Source organism: Bombyx mori, chromosome 8, assembly GCF_030269925.1.
Source record: "Bombyx mori chromosome 8, ASM3026992v2".
NCBI lineage: Eukaryota > Metazoa > Arthropoda > Insecta > Lepidoptera > Bombycidae > Bombyx > Bombyx mori.
Genome location: NC_085114.1, coordinates 11,035,308 through 11,050,582, shown reverse-complemented (window position 1 = coordinate 11,050,582; position 15,275 = coordinate 11,035,308). Strand labels below are relative to the sequence as shown.

The window sequence follows — 15,275 nt, the reverse complement described above, 5'->3', positions numbered from 1 at the left end:
ACGAAAACGTACACTACACGTTTGGCGGGAACGTGAGAAGTGTAGATGTGTTAATTGTTTTTTCAGCTTTTACGTGTAATAATCGATGGTAATACATAATTAATTATAAACAGTTGGGTATTTGTGATAGTGGCTTCTCGGCTCCTTCCAAAAAGTGCACTGAATTTTCATTTCATGCCACTCAATAGTATTTTTCACACAAAAACCTACAATTACGTATCTCTTAATAACAAGTATCTATTTAATAAATTATAAAAAAAAAACTCGGCATTGTCAACAATAGTATTGCCAGGAGACGATTACCACACTAAAATAAAGGAGAAGAAGAAAATTAAAATTAAAATTAGACACAGAAAAATTTTACCTGTTTGAATATAAATCCATAGTGATTGTACTTCGGTATGCCACGTACAAACGAACCAAAAAGATTCATAGCGACAATTTATATTACTGTCAATTTATAAAACTATTTTATTAACGTATTGTATCAAATTGTATTTTAAAAAAACACGACCATACTTTATTCGTAATTGCGTAATTTTGTTAGTTTAACATAATTATGATGTTTTGTTTGCCCGAACATTTCGGCTATGCCGTTTCGAAATCAAATTAATAATACGAACTGTCAATAAACATTTTATAACGTAATGAGGATAATAATATTATTTACCTCTAGCTGGCTGGTTATTGGTATCGCTATTAAACATTTTAGATTGAAATGGACCGTAATGTAAGGCATATTTTAATTTGGCGTTCGACTAAAAAAACAACTGGCTGTTTGTTAACTCCTCCCGTACAAGCATAGTTGTAATAGCCTCTGCTACCAGGGATTAGGTAGAGAAATGAAAAAAGTTAACTGCTCGTTGGAAGGTAGGTCTTGAACACATAATATAATGGTATTACCTTTTCTGTTTATCTTCAGCTTCTCTGTACCTCAAGTGTTGTAGAATTCTGCAAACCAAATCAATGATTAATCCGCTAGTCAAACTTGGCCCGCTTTTCTCGCTGATCTTTTATTTGACTTTGATCCGATCGCTACCAAATTCACAGAATCACCAACCCCCCTGGGCCAATCTTAAGATTTCCTGAAAATATTATCGAAATCTGTCCAACCATTTGGGAGTCTATAGAGAGCACACACACACACATATAATAATATACACACCGAGTTTTATGTTGTCTGGTGTATCATTTCTATAGTTTAGTGGACAACAGTTCAGTTATGCTCCTTGCATCGATATTTACGAGCAGTGTATCTATTATTACGTTACTGTCTGGTTCCTAATTCTGCTTTCATCATCACTTTTCCCGAATAACATCAACTCATGATCCTTTACTAGAGAGAAATCCCCTCTATCCTAGACAGTTCTATTCCCAATTTCGCGCGGCGCGGTTGCCGTCATTGTCGTTATAGTATTTTTTTTTATTAAAGTATTTTCTTAAATGTATTCTCTCGATTTTGTCTGACAGTCCGACAATCACCATCAGGTGGGTCGTTTGTCTTCCTTCAAAGGCCATAACTAATAAATATCCGAACTTGCTAGAACGAGTATAAAAGAACATTCGAGAACGCGGACCAGCCAATCCCAGTATTCATTAGTTCGGGCACAATGCGGAATTGGGCAGACGACCTCGTCCCTGCGACCTTGCGCCCGAATATCCAACAGTTCGAATGGATAATAACGATAGTTTTATGAATTCACCGGATCTTCGTAGTCTGATAATCAGGTCGAGAATGTCCGTTACAACTTTGAAAGTCCTAGTCGATGTTGCCCTTACCAAACCCAAAGGTTAAATGAGGAATATAATTTTATGTAATAACTTTTATGAAGTTGCAATTCATAGGGCTTTTTTTTTTTTTTTTCCACAGGAGAAAATCGCCGGATCCCCACCCGCGCGGCAGGTGGGGTATGTGGGAGTTGAACCTCACTAAAAACTCCTGCCGCTCACAACCGGCGCCCTACCTCGGACCGGGCCGGAGCCCAGTCGGGGCTATTGAAACGGCGGGACAGGGTTGACGCAGAGCACATTACATCCATCCCACCGTCCCACGGACGCCGGACCGGTGGCCGCCAGCGAAACGACCACCGGTTCCCTCGTTCAGCGGGCCGAGAGCCCGCTTTGATGGCGCCGCGTTACACCTTCCCCCAGAGCGGTCGGGGGAACGCGGTCTACCATCACCCGGCTTCCTATTGTGGGTGAGCGTGCAGAGCACGCCACCCCTCGTCTGGGTCCCTCCCCGCACAAAACGGGTGGGACCCCTAGCTCTTAGGGGGCCAGGTCACGGATACGACCCCGGTCCCGACCCCCTGCTCGGCGGCGGCGGGTTTCTGCGTAGCGAGGAGAGCTTTCCCTCACTCGCCCCGCCGCCTCCTTCTGCGAGATGGTGCACTCGCAGAAGTCGAGCATAGCCTTCCATGACTCATCGCTGCCAAGCATCGACGCCACGACGCCAGGCAGCGACAAGTCAGGTCCTATCTTTGCGACCAGGACACGGCGCTGCACCTCCCAAGCGGGGCAGACAGCGAGCGTATGCTCCGCCGTGTCCAGGTCGTGTCCACAATGGTGACACCTCGTCGTCGGCTCAGCCCCTATCCGGCGCAGGTACTTCCCGAAGCATCCGTGCCCGGTCAGCACCTGCACCAGACGAAAGGTGAGACGTCCCTCGCCACGATTCACCCAGTCATCAAAGACCGGGTAAACCGCCTCGACGGTCCGTAGCCCCCACGTGGGGTTGGCCAATCGCCTCGACCACGACTCGAGCACGGACCGCCGAGAATGGGCCTTCCGCGCCCGCAGCTCACTCTCGGGGACACGCGCCACGCCCCGAGCACGAAGCTCGCTGCGCCACCGATAGTCGGCAGCGAGCGACTCCGCCTCCAGCTCCCATGGCGGCGTCCCCGCCAAAACACACGCCGCCTCGAAGGAGACAGTGCGATATCCGCGGATGACCCTGATGGAATTCATAGGGCTTGGTAAAGTTTTGACGAAAAACCCTTTATGGTGGCGATTTTGGAGATAGTCCTCTCTGGCTCTTTCCTGCAATGCGACTTTTAGCAAAGAATTTAAGGTTGTAATGAACATGACGTCATTATTGAATGTGGTACGTCTTTTTTTTTTTTTTTTATTCAAGAAGTGTGAACGACCTCATGGTCACCGGAGTAAAACATTGATACATGAGGTTTTAATCTCGATTGTATAATATAACGAATGTCCCGACCTTCAAACAAGGCCAAATTAGGTACCTACTGCTTCGCGACAGAAATGAGCAGGGTGGCAAAATTATAATTTGCGTAATTACTGGTGGTAGGATTCGGTGTGAGTCCGCACGGGTAGATACCATCACCTTGCCTATTTCTGCCGTGAAGCAGTAGGTAATCCAATCCCGATTCTGCAGGATAGCCGTCGGAGCACCATGGTTCCAGAGGAACGTGGACCTCCACGATGACCTGGAGCTCGACCCCGTCAGTAAGTATCTACAGTCGGCATCGCTGCGCCACTTTGAGAAGACGGCACGACATGAGAACCCTCTTGTCGTGGCCGCCGGAAACTACATACCCGATCCTGTAGACCGTTTGGTAAACCGTCGACGTCGCCCAAAGCACGTCATCACGGATCCTCCTGATCCATTAACGGTGCTTTTAGGCAATACAAGCACCGGTCACCGTCCTCGTCGAACCCGTCGCTTGCGACGAAGGGCTCGACGAGCGAATTAACCCACAGACACAGCCCACTGAGTTTCTCGCCGGATCTTCTCAGTGGGTCGCGCTTCCGATCCGGTGGTAGATTCTGCGAAGCACTGCTCTTGCTAGGGCGGTGTTAGCAATTCTCCGGTTTGAGCCCCGCGAGCTCACCTGCACAAGCTAGGGTACGCTGAAATAGCCTCTCAAGGCTATCAGCATAGGTAGGAAATAAAAAATAAAAAGTTGGTAATACGTTTCGGTTTGAAGGGTGGGACAGCCGTTGTAACTATACTGAGACCTTAGAACTTATATTTCAAGGTGGGTGGCGCATTTACGTTGTAGATGTCTATGGGCTCCAGTAACCACTTAACATCAGGTGGGCTGTGAGCTCGTCCGTCCACCTAAGCAATAAAAAAAAAAACCTATCTGTGCGGGCTCACATGACACCAATATTAAAACCCTCGAATTCAATTTAAAAAAAGTATTATTGTTAGTTTTTTGTTTGAAATATCAGTTAGCACGAGGCTGGAGACTTCAAACCACCTATTCGGTGCTTCAAACACATCGTCCAGGGAGTTAAACTGCCTTCGTGTAATCCCAATGACCTCTGATATCATTCATTTAACTTCTAATTTAAATTAGCCACGAGTTCGTCGTCTATAGTAATTAATATCTATTCGTTTAAACGCAACGCATTTTCTTGAAGTACCTACACGGTAAGTAAAGACAAACACATCACTAATAAATTTATTGTCATAACGTGTCATATCTCAGCGATGTGGTCGTGGTGTTATCGAAAAATAAACGTCATTATAAAAATATATAGGTACCTACATACATATATATATATATATATATATATCGGGGGCAATGTGGCACGTAACCTGTTTGCCCGTTGAGAATAAACGTCATATCATTGTAATGTAAACGATAGTTGATTACGGCAATGATTCTTCTGACGAAACGTGAACGCGGGGCTCTCGGTCGAATGGTCATTTGCAGTTATTTTAATCATTCTTACGACGTAAAGGATAATATTTATGGTGAGGATTACATTACCGAGCTATTCCACAATAGATACCGACTAAACTGCATGACGAGATGAGTGAGTACATTAAACTACAATTGGAGTTTGTATGTCGCGTATCTGACTTACCTAAGCCGAGGAGGATTATATGAGAGGATGTATCTACTATGCCAATGAACGTGTTAGATGTGAATTTCTACTTAGAAATTTGCTTATATAATAATATACAGTTACAGAATTGTAGTTTAGTCGTTAGTGTGTTATTAAAATCATGATACGCCTACCGACAATTTGTAGTAGGGTATTAGGGTAATGCACGCTAGTTCGTCTTGCAGAATAGTGAGTGGTACCTATTCGTGTGGGATTAAAATACGATAGACGTCATTAATAATTTATCATGCTTTACACTTTTCAAATAATATAAAAATTTACAATTATACAATAGATTATTTTCTCCACTATACCGCACGCATCGGTGGTTCAGTGGTAGAATGCTCGCCTGCCACGCGGGCGGCCCGGGTTCGATTCCCGGCCGATGCAATTTTTTGCTCTTCTCCTACAACTTTTTAAGATCACAATTAAGTTTTGAAACAATATATTACTTTGTTTAGGTACGATTTCAACTTTTTTTGTAAATATCCTATAATACTAAATTGTACGCAGCATCCTATAATCTACTTTTCTGCAGAACAATATTTTATGTGATTCAGTATGATATTATAATCCTAAATATCTAGTATAACACTAACTAAGCATACAACTAAAAAAAATCTTTCAAACTCCTAATATCAACCCAATCCAATCAATCCTGTGATGTCAAAATCTATTTTTTTAGTATTTATTGAACTGTTCATCTAGTTCGTTGCCGGCGGCTCGAATTAAGAAAATAAGCAACTCTTTTAGAAGGCTGGGTGTACAACTTTTCAACAAGATCCCACAAAACGTTCAACTACTACCTGTTCATAGATTTAAGAAAACTGTGAAGGAACGTTTGTGCAACAAGGCATATTATAAAGTTAAGGTTTTTTTACTAGATGGCACTACGTGGGAATGAGGCGTTCGCTCCTGGCCTTTTCATTTTTCATTATTATTTATTTGAATTGTATCTTTTGACTTGTTTTTTCGTATACTGTAAATACTTTTAATTATTTAAAAAAAAAAAAATGAGAAAAAACAAAAAAATTAAATCCCGCTTAGTTTGTTACGCCGGTTCTTCTCAGGACTGTGGCTTTTTTTGGAACCGGTGGTAGAGTTAGAGTTAACATTTTCATTTATATTTTGTCATTCAACAAGTGTGTTATGCTGACATCCAAGTTGAAATAAATGATTTTGAATTTGAATTTGAATAATTTGAGTCATAATTGAATAGCTCATCCATTCACAGCTTTTTACGAAAATAATCATACATTTGATTTTTATAATGAGTTCTCTCTGTGAATATAAATACATAGGTATTATCAATAAAACTTGATTAGATGCTGCACTATCATTTACGAAGTAGAAAAATGGTAACGCTATCTGTTGGACCATTTTTAAAACGGTTACCGAAATGAATTTACTACTTAGCCACAGATGTCGCCTTTTGATTTCCTAATCTTACTAATAGATGGCGCTGAAGTTTCAATGAAGTAAATCCAAAATACAAATTCAATTTTGATTATAAATAATTAATTTAATAATAAGCTGTTACAAGAATATATTTTTATTAGGTAAATATTTGACGCAAAATGCCTAAATAATTTAATATTCAACCAAAAAATGAATTCATCTATCGCTTATGTACTTAGTGCATTACAACGGGGTGACCATAGGTTACGTTTTCGGATTATGTTAGTTCTACTTAGACTTTTTTTGAGAAACATTTTATCCATAGTATTTATACAATATTATATACAACAATCCATCATACAATTTATTTATTTATTGCTTAGATGTGTGGACGATCTCACAGCCCATTTAGTATTAAGTTGTTACTGGAGCCCATAGACATCTACAACGTAAATGTGCCACTCACCTTGAGATATAAGTTTAAAAAAAAAAAAAAAGGTCTCAACTCTCAAGTATAGTTACAACGCTGCCCCGCCCTTCAAACCGAAACGCATTACTGCTTCACGGCAGAAATAGTCGGAGTGGTGGTGGTACCAACCCGTGCGGACTCACAATAGGTCCTACCCCCAGTAATGATAATAACACATATTATCTTATACATTTTATTATATACTATATTATTAAATTGTCTTTAGTAGTATACTAACATGTTTGCCGAGTTTTATGATGAAGCAACTATTAGTAGCAAGAGAAAAATGAATACTAAGTTTTTATTTCATTGAAACATACGTAATGAAAGCGAGTTTAAAAGATTGCTTCATTTTATTATTCGTAACATTCAAAATTCTATCAGAGATTAAAAAAACTAAGAAAGTAATTGAAAAACTGCAAACCTATCGTATTTAGGTACATTTGTTTAAGAACATCACTTTAATACCTCTGTTAAGCCGTCCAAAATTCGATTTCCTTTGAAAATATAAACGGACGACAAAGCCATTGTGGGTGTGGATTACAGGATAATTGGACATTGTGTCTCTTAAGCAACGAGATTTCAGGGTAATATAAACGTAAACAAAAGGTAAAAAGACTTAAAACAAGGACGCTCGTTTAGAAACGCGCGCTCGCGGGATTAAAGATAATCCGATCGAAGCAATAAAGTTAATACTAACACGGTGTATACTTTAATTTATTACGTACTAAAATAATGCAATTTGCTTGAGTTGTACCACCGGAAATCGCACGAGAATATCGTTTGTTAGGAAAATAAAAAGTACCTACCAAACAAAAAACGCTTAGGATTCAATGTTATGGTAATGTGAAAATTTTTGATATTTTTGTTTCTATACTGTCATTAGTATGCTCAAAAAATGGACATTCATAATTAAATCTAATGTGTGATGTCATCGATATATTACCACTAAATAACGCATCACATACAAAAACCAAACACAAATATGGCATCGACTACGATACCATCAAGTGGAGAAAAACGATGTATAATATAATAGTTGTAACCTAAACTATGCCTTTCCCCCAAGCAATAAATTGCAGTTTAGATTATTTTAACATTCACTTACGACCTTACGCCATGAATGACAGAAAAAGATAGTTTTTTACAATAACTTTTATTCCAAATTTAACCTTATCTCTTTAAAAATAAAGCAAAAATTTACACGCATAGCATTTTACTTACGCCCTTTTAAACTTACGATATTAAGACTTTACTGCTCCGAACAGAGTATTACGGAGTCGCACTTTATACTTTTTTTGTAAGAATATTTTGTGTATTTATTTTTGGAGTTTACTCCTTTAGAATCGATTTACATATATAGGCCCGGGGTATGAAAATTATGGGGACCAAAATCGTACTAGCATGTCACACGAAATGCGTTATGCGCCTGATTGCGCATGTCACACGAAATGCGCTATCGCAGGTGACGCCGGGCTGCTGCGCCGGCAGTCCGCCACAAAGCCTCGTACTGATCGCGCGTTTCTCTCATTATTGTATTTTCATATATTTGTTAGTCGTTTGTTTTGTGTCTCGTTAATTTGTTAATAATCTGTAGTGTATCGTGTTGTCGTAATATAGAACTATTTCTCGTATTGTTTCGTTTAATTTTTTATATCCAGTAAACTCCAGTCGTGCGTCGGAGCGGACACACACACTTTTTTTATTATGTTTTTTAAATTAATATTCATTCAATTTTTTCAATTTAATTCCTTATGATTAACAACAAATATTGTATAACTATATATATACCTGAGTTAGCTATATTGTACCTTGTACATCGGTGGGGAAAATGGATAAGAGCTTTTTAAATCACAACAACATAATCCCCATCAAATTGTTTTATATATTAAATACATGTCAGATTCGGTAAAATGGTCTGCACAAACCACACTGGAGCAATTAGGTTTGAAATAATTGTTGCTTCTTTTTTCTTTTATTACTCTGTTATTAAATCTGTAAAAATGTAAAAACAAATTCCAGTTTACAGATTTCACTTCGCCGTCCGTTGTACAGACGTCTGTTGCATTCGTATCTGATCTAGCGATACACGGAGTGTTCGAATCCCAGGCGGGTACCAATTTTTCTAATGAAATACGTACTTAACAAATGTTCACAATTGACTTCCACGGTGAACGAATAACATCGTGTAATAAAAATCAAACCCGCAAAATAATTTGCGTAATTAGTGGTTGTAGGACCTCTTGTGAGTCCGCACGAGTAGGTACCACCACCCCACCTATTTCTGCCGTGAAGCAGTAATGCGTTTCGGTTTGAAGGGTGGGGCAGCCGTTGTAACTATACTTGAGACCTTAGAAGATATATCTCAAGGTGGGTGGCGCAAATGGCAGCGTAAATACGCTGTAGATATCTATGGGCTCCAGTATAACCACTTAACTCCAGGTGGGCTGTGAGCTCGTCCACCCATCTAAGCAATAAATAATAATAAAAAAATAAAAAATTATGTGACTCCACTACACTTGTTCTGAAATAGCCCTATTTCATCCTTGTCTTGCATGTAACCGTTATTATGTGTGCGAAAGAAATAACTGCGAAGCAAAATAATAGGATTTAATTTCTTGATGTACTAATTTGGTAAGAATAACTGATTTATTTCAAATATTTATCACTATCTGTTAATAAAAATTATAAAACTTACCAAAAATACTCAATTTCATGTTGTTTTCTCTTTATAAGCGTGTTTTTTTACATCTTTTTACAGCGCATTTTAGGATCGTTCCACTCGACGGTCAGCGTTATATTAAGTGTATAATCTATGGTCAGCGTGACACTGACTGCAAAACAGTGCTTAATATGAATCTAAGCACTGTTTTGTTTGGTTACTTTTGACGCCTTTACGCGGGATCTAGTGGTAATATATCGATGTGTGATGTACTTAACTGGAGTAGCTCCTTAGGCTACCGATACGATATCTTAGGCTAGCGGTAAGGTACGAAAAAATATCGGTTGTCTGTAAAGTCGGCTTACTGACGATAGTTGAACGTGACAACGTCGAAAATACTGATGGAATGGTTTCATTTTTGTATAGCAGCTGTCCACGCGGATGCATCGCTCACTCAAGTAGGAGAGAGACAGATGTCGAACGCTCCCGAATGCGGAGGCTGACTGTGCCTCTTTGTCACTCGGTGCACGCTCTCGCTTGTACTTCAAGCCTTAAATGGAACGCCTCAGAGCGAGGTAACGCCGCATGAGTCATGTTTTTTCGTGCGTGCAGCCGGCTCTATCGAATTATAAGACGTTGTCACGTCAAAAAGTTAATGTAGGTAACTATTGAAATTTTTTCTTTTAAATAAAAAGTATCAGCACTCTATATTTTAAGGTTGACTGACTATAACCTTTTTTATGTTAACCGAATTGGTTCTAAATTATGTATTATTTGTGAAGGTGTTTTAAAAAGATGATATTAATCTTTATCCAAATCAATACGTATTTAATAATAACATTCAAAGTATTTAATTTAAAATTAATTTTCCCTTTACATCATTTGATTTTAGAGAGAGAGAGAGAGAGTATTCTTTATTGTACACCAAAAAACAAATAAACAGTGCGATACATTAAACACAAAAAAGTACAATTGGCGGTCTTATCGCAAAGAGCGATCTCTTCCAGACAACCATCAGGTGGACAAGAATCATTTGAAAACGAACTACGCGCGGTGTACCATTCCAGTGAAATACATATACATATATGTATGTACACATACATAAACACATACATACACACATACATATCTCCGTAATGATTTTAATGAGTATCTTAGAAGATATCGCCGTTTTCAAATAACATCGCAGCAAAATAATGATCAAGCGCTTAATAATGATGTACAAGGCGCCGGCCAGCCGGTGCGTGGCGGCACAGATAAGAAGAATACGAGGGCGGCACTGAAAATTTCGGGAATTAACGAAGTGACACAACATTACTATTTAAAAATGTATTTATTGCTTTTCGAAGTATTTATTCTCCGCGAAATTTGACACATTTTTCCATACGATGGAACCAATCATTGAAGCAACCATTCCATTCGGAAGTTGGGGTCTCCAAAATGGCCGTTTTGTAGGCGTCCACAGCTTCTTCAGGTGATGAAAATCTCTGTCCACGCAATTTATTCTTTATTTTAGGGAAAGTATAGAAATCATTAGGGCTTAGGTCGGGGCTGTACGGCGGATCGCCGAAGTGCCACCACTGCAGTGGCTGCAACGAGGACACGGCGGAGCACACGCTCGCGTACTGCACCGCTTTCGCGGAGCAGCGCCGCGTCCTCGTTGCAAAAATAGGACCGGACTTGTCGCTTCCGACCGTCGTGGCTACGATGCTCGGCAGCGACGAGTCCTGGCAGGCGATGCTCGACTTCTGCGAGTCCACCATCTCGCAGAAGGAGGCGGCGGAACGGGAGAGGGAGAGCTCTTCTTCCCTCTCGGCGCCGTACCGCCGCCGTCGAGCCGGGGGTCGGAGGAGGGCGTTTGTCCAGCTCCAGCCCCTATGAGGAGGCAGTCTTCTCCCGGTGATGGTCACGGGGCGACCTAAGGGGGTTGAGGCTGCGCCGCACGCTACCGTCACTCTAGCGCGCTGGCACCAGGAGGACGGGACGGCGCGTCGGCGGCTGCGGACTGCGATGCAGTCCGCATTTTCGTCGTCGCTGTCGTCGCCGAACATACTGTTGAAGAGCAACCCGGTCGGCGGTGTATCGCGTTCCGACCTGGCAGGCTGGTTCTGGCCCAGCGGGGTATCCCGGAACACCAGCGGCACTGCCCGGGCGGCCTGGTAGGGCCGCCGTACCGCGGAGACCGACGTCGTTGGTCGTCGACTATCGCCTCGACGACCCGTCGGTCGGGCGTCCTCGGGGTGGCGCCGCGTGTCTGGTTGTAGTGTTGACCGCGGGAACCCCCCTACTCTGTCCAGGTTCTGACCCCGGACGGAGATCGGACGTCGGGTGTAAGAGTGCAGGGGAGTCGTTCAGTGGGTGGGCCCTAAAATCCTTGGGCCCGCGATCTGCTCTCAACACCTGCAGACCGTTAAGTCTCACATACCCCGCGCGCCCCCTAGGCGCGGGGACCTCGTAGGAGGTTCGGCCCTCTACCCGAAAAAAAAAAAAAAAAAAGGGGCTGTACGGCGGATGGTCTAATAATTCTATGTTTTCTTGCTCTAAAAACTCTTTTGTTCTGTGCGCGGTGTGAGAACTCGCATTGTCGTGAAGGAGGATGATGCGGCGGTTGCAGTTCTCTTTACGGAGTTCAGAAACGACCTGTGGCAAACAAATGCTAGCATACCATTCTGCATTAACCGTTCTTTGTCCCTCAAGAGGAATAGTCGTAACATGGCCGGTTTTGGAGACAAACATGGCCACTATTTTTTTTGCAACACTCCGTGAACGAACAATTTTTGTTGGCTTTAACTCATTTTCGAACACCCAAACTCGTGACTGGTTTTTTGTTTCGGGTTCGTACGCGTATATCCAGGATTCGTCACCTGATACAATGTTGTATACAGCATTTGAGTATCCTGCGTGGAATCTTTCGAGAGTTCTGACGCACCAAGTAACGCGAGCCGCTTTTTGCTCTTCACAGAGCGAATGCGGTATCCATCGGGAAAACAACTTTTTTACACCTAATTGTTCAGAATCTTTTTTTAAATAAATAAATGGTATTCGATTTTTAAAACCAAGGAGTTTTCAATTAAAAAGATTTTAATATGACAGGAACAGTGGAAATATTCCATTCCCGATACTTTTAGTGCAGCCTAGTAACAAGAAACATCCAAATCACTTCAAGATATGCTTCGAAAATTGTAGATTTTTCTCGGTTTCTCCAGGATTCCATCATCATATCCTGATCCTTATGATTACAGAACCATTTGGGAAGTCTACCCTTTTGAACAAAAAAATATCATAATCGGTTCAAGCATCCTCGAGAAATCGGCGAACATACATAGATAAAAAATGGTGCTCGAATTGATAACCTCCTCTTTTGAAATCGGTTAAAAAGCGTGATTTTGGTAGACAGCGGCTTTGCTCTGCCTTTTGGCATTGCTAACGTCCATGAGCGGTGGTAACCACTCACCATCAGGTGGGCCGTATGCTCAACTACTCATACGACACTAAAATAAAAAACCCTTACATAACCCCTTACATTCTATTATTTAAAAATATTTTCATCTTCTCCGTAAATGAAGTCGAAGGTAAAATTTAGCGTTATCCCAAAGTAACTATTCCACGTGGACGAAGTCACAGGCAAAACCTAGTTTTAAAAATAAAGTGCATGACCTAAAAGTTCTAAAATATTGTTTTTTTTTTTTAATAATTATTTTATGACAGGATTAGGTAATTAAATATGAGGTGTTCGTAAACATATTCACAACATCCGAACTGTATATTATATTGTTAGCACAGTTTTATGAAATGAAATTAAAATTCGACCTTGGAATATTTTGTTTTGGCTGAAAAACACATTTTTTAAATATAATGAAACTAGCGACTCCGACAGACGTTGCCCTGCAAAAATTCATTCAAGTCGATCCAGCCGAATAGTTGTAGTGTAGATAAATACTAGATAGATACAGACTGCAGCGCCATCTGCCGGGCTGATTTGTCTAATCTAAGCCATCCAGGGTGCCATCCAAACGCATACAAAAAAAATCATTCAAATCGGTCCCGCCGTTTAGGAGGAGTTCAGTGACAAACACAGGCACAGAATAAATAATAAAGCTAGAAAGAAAGAAATAAATAAAGCTAAAAATAAAACTAAATAAATAAAAAATAAATAAAGCTAGTCTTGGCTTGTAGAAATAGTTTATTCATTTATTTTGTTTATATTTTAAGTAGACGCACGAAACTTCGCAGTTCGATAAAAGACAAACCGGAAGCAGATCTGTGACATTAAAACCAAATTAACAGTGCAATGTTTGGAGATGTTATAAATTTACTTATTTTTCAATTATCACTTAAGTTTATCGTACTGTTGAAGTTTTCGTATAGGACGTACTGTGTTGTGCTTAGTGCGAGCTTTTTAACTTCTCGATCACGTAAAAGTCAACTCAGATTTGTATGAAGTTGGAACAGCTTCCGTTTTTATGTAGCTAGGGTTAAAAAACTCGCACAAAGCACATGTGAATTATCTCCTCTCGGTTACATAATGAATAATTTCTCTTATCACATTTTACGTCGCAGACGGACAATGTCGGTGGTGATTCAGTACTCATGACACACCCTACAGTCATGTTATTGATTGTAAATTATAAAAAAAAAATGTGCCCACATGAACACAGGACGGGATGTGAGTGTTTCAATGCAATGTCTGTCCAGAATTATTAGAATTGAACTTTGGTTAGATCTTGTTGGTTTTCCTTTATTACAACCAACACACTTTATTGTTACGTTTTAAGCCGTAAAAGTCATTTTAATTTGAATCACATCGTTATCATTTTTCATTCAAAAATATTTCACTTCCTCCCGCGAAGCCTTAGATTTTTTTTTGTACCTATGCTGATAGCTAGATAGATAGATAAATAGATAGATAGAGCAGTGCTTCGCAGAATCTACCACCGGATCGGAAACGCGACCCACTGAGAAGATCCGGCGAGAAACTCAGTGGTCTGTGTCTATGGGTTAGTTCACTCGTCGAGCACTTCGTCGCAAGCGACAGGATCGACGAGGACGGTGACTCTGAGAAATCAATATCCGTGTGTCATATCACGAACCTCAACGCTTCATAAAAATCAATTACACTAAAATCGAGTACCTATACAAAAATTTCAAACAGTCATTGTGACTGTTCAAATTTAAACTGCACTGAATGATCTAAATGAATCATTACTTTCCTTGTTAGTTCGTCATATTATTATTATTTATACCGACCGCTTGGTCTAACAATGAAGTGGCGGTAACTGGTGACTGTCGTGAATGAAAATAAGCAAATTGTGGTAACAACCATTTTACAGTGACCTCACTATTAAAATTTATTTCGGATAAAAAGGTTGCAAATTGTGTACTCTCATACACAAAAAAAAGTGTGCAATATTGGATATGATTACTTTATTTCATTACAATTGTTTTTTAATCGAAAATATCTTTGTTTTTGGAATCGATTTATTCGAGATATTATTTTTTGAAAAAACAAATTAAAAATAAACCTGAGATCAAAATGTATACCGCCCAACGTGGGGCTCGAACCCACGACCCTGAGATTAAGAGTCTCATGCTCTACCGACTGAGCTAGCCGGGCTATCCACTACCGTTAAAAATAGCTGATAGGTTTTCAAAAGAAAATCTTCATACATACCAGGAGGATTATGAACTGACGAAATTATACTACAAAGCTTATTACATATGTCATAAGGCACCTAATTCTAATCAACGATATAATCCCCAATAATAGAGTCGAAATTTCAACCATAAATACTCACGATTTAGATTAACTTTGTGTATTAAATTGTCTCTATTTTGTTATGAATATTTAAAAATAAACTAACAATATACAAATAATATGTTGACATC

At 40.2% G+C, this 15,275-nt stretch overlaps 1 long non-coding RNA gene and 2 other non-coding genes across 3 annotated transcripts; 1 reads left to right on the top strand and 2 right to left on the bottom strand.

Moving 5' to 3' along the window:
* Positions 1-5,179: 5,179 nt before the first annotated feature.
* TRNAG-GCC (transfer RNA glycine (anticodon GCC)) lies at positions 5,180-5,250 on the top strand. Its single transcript has one exon. It is a non-coding gene; the product is annotated as a tRNA-Gly (tRNA).
* A 3,343-nt stretch (positions 5,251-8,593) lies between these two features.
* On the bottom strand, positions 8,594-9,518 carry LOC134199276 (uncharacterized). The gene is made up of 2 exons (XR_009973705.1): positions 9,426-9,518; positions 8,594-8,722 (listed from the first exon to the last, which is right to left on the bottom strand). It is a non-coding gene; the product is annotated as an uncharacterized LOC134199276 (long non-coding RNA).
* Positions 9,519-14,930: 5,412 nt separating this feature from the next.
* Positions 14,931-15,003, bottom strand: TRNAK-CUU (transfer RNA lysine (anticodon CUU)). The gene has a single exon. It is a non-coding gene; the product is annotated as a tRNA-Lys (tRNA).
* Positions 15,004-15,275: the final 272 nt, after the last annotated feature.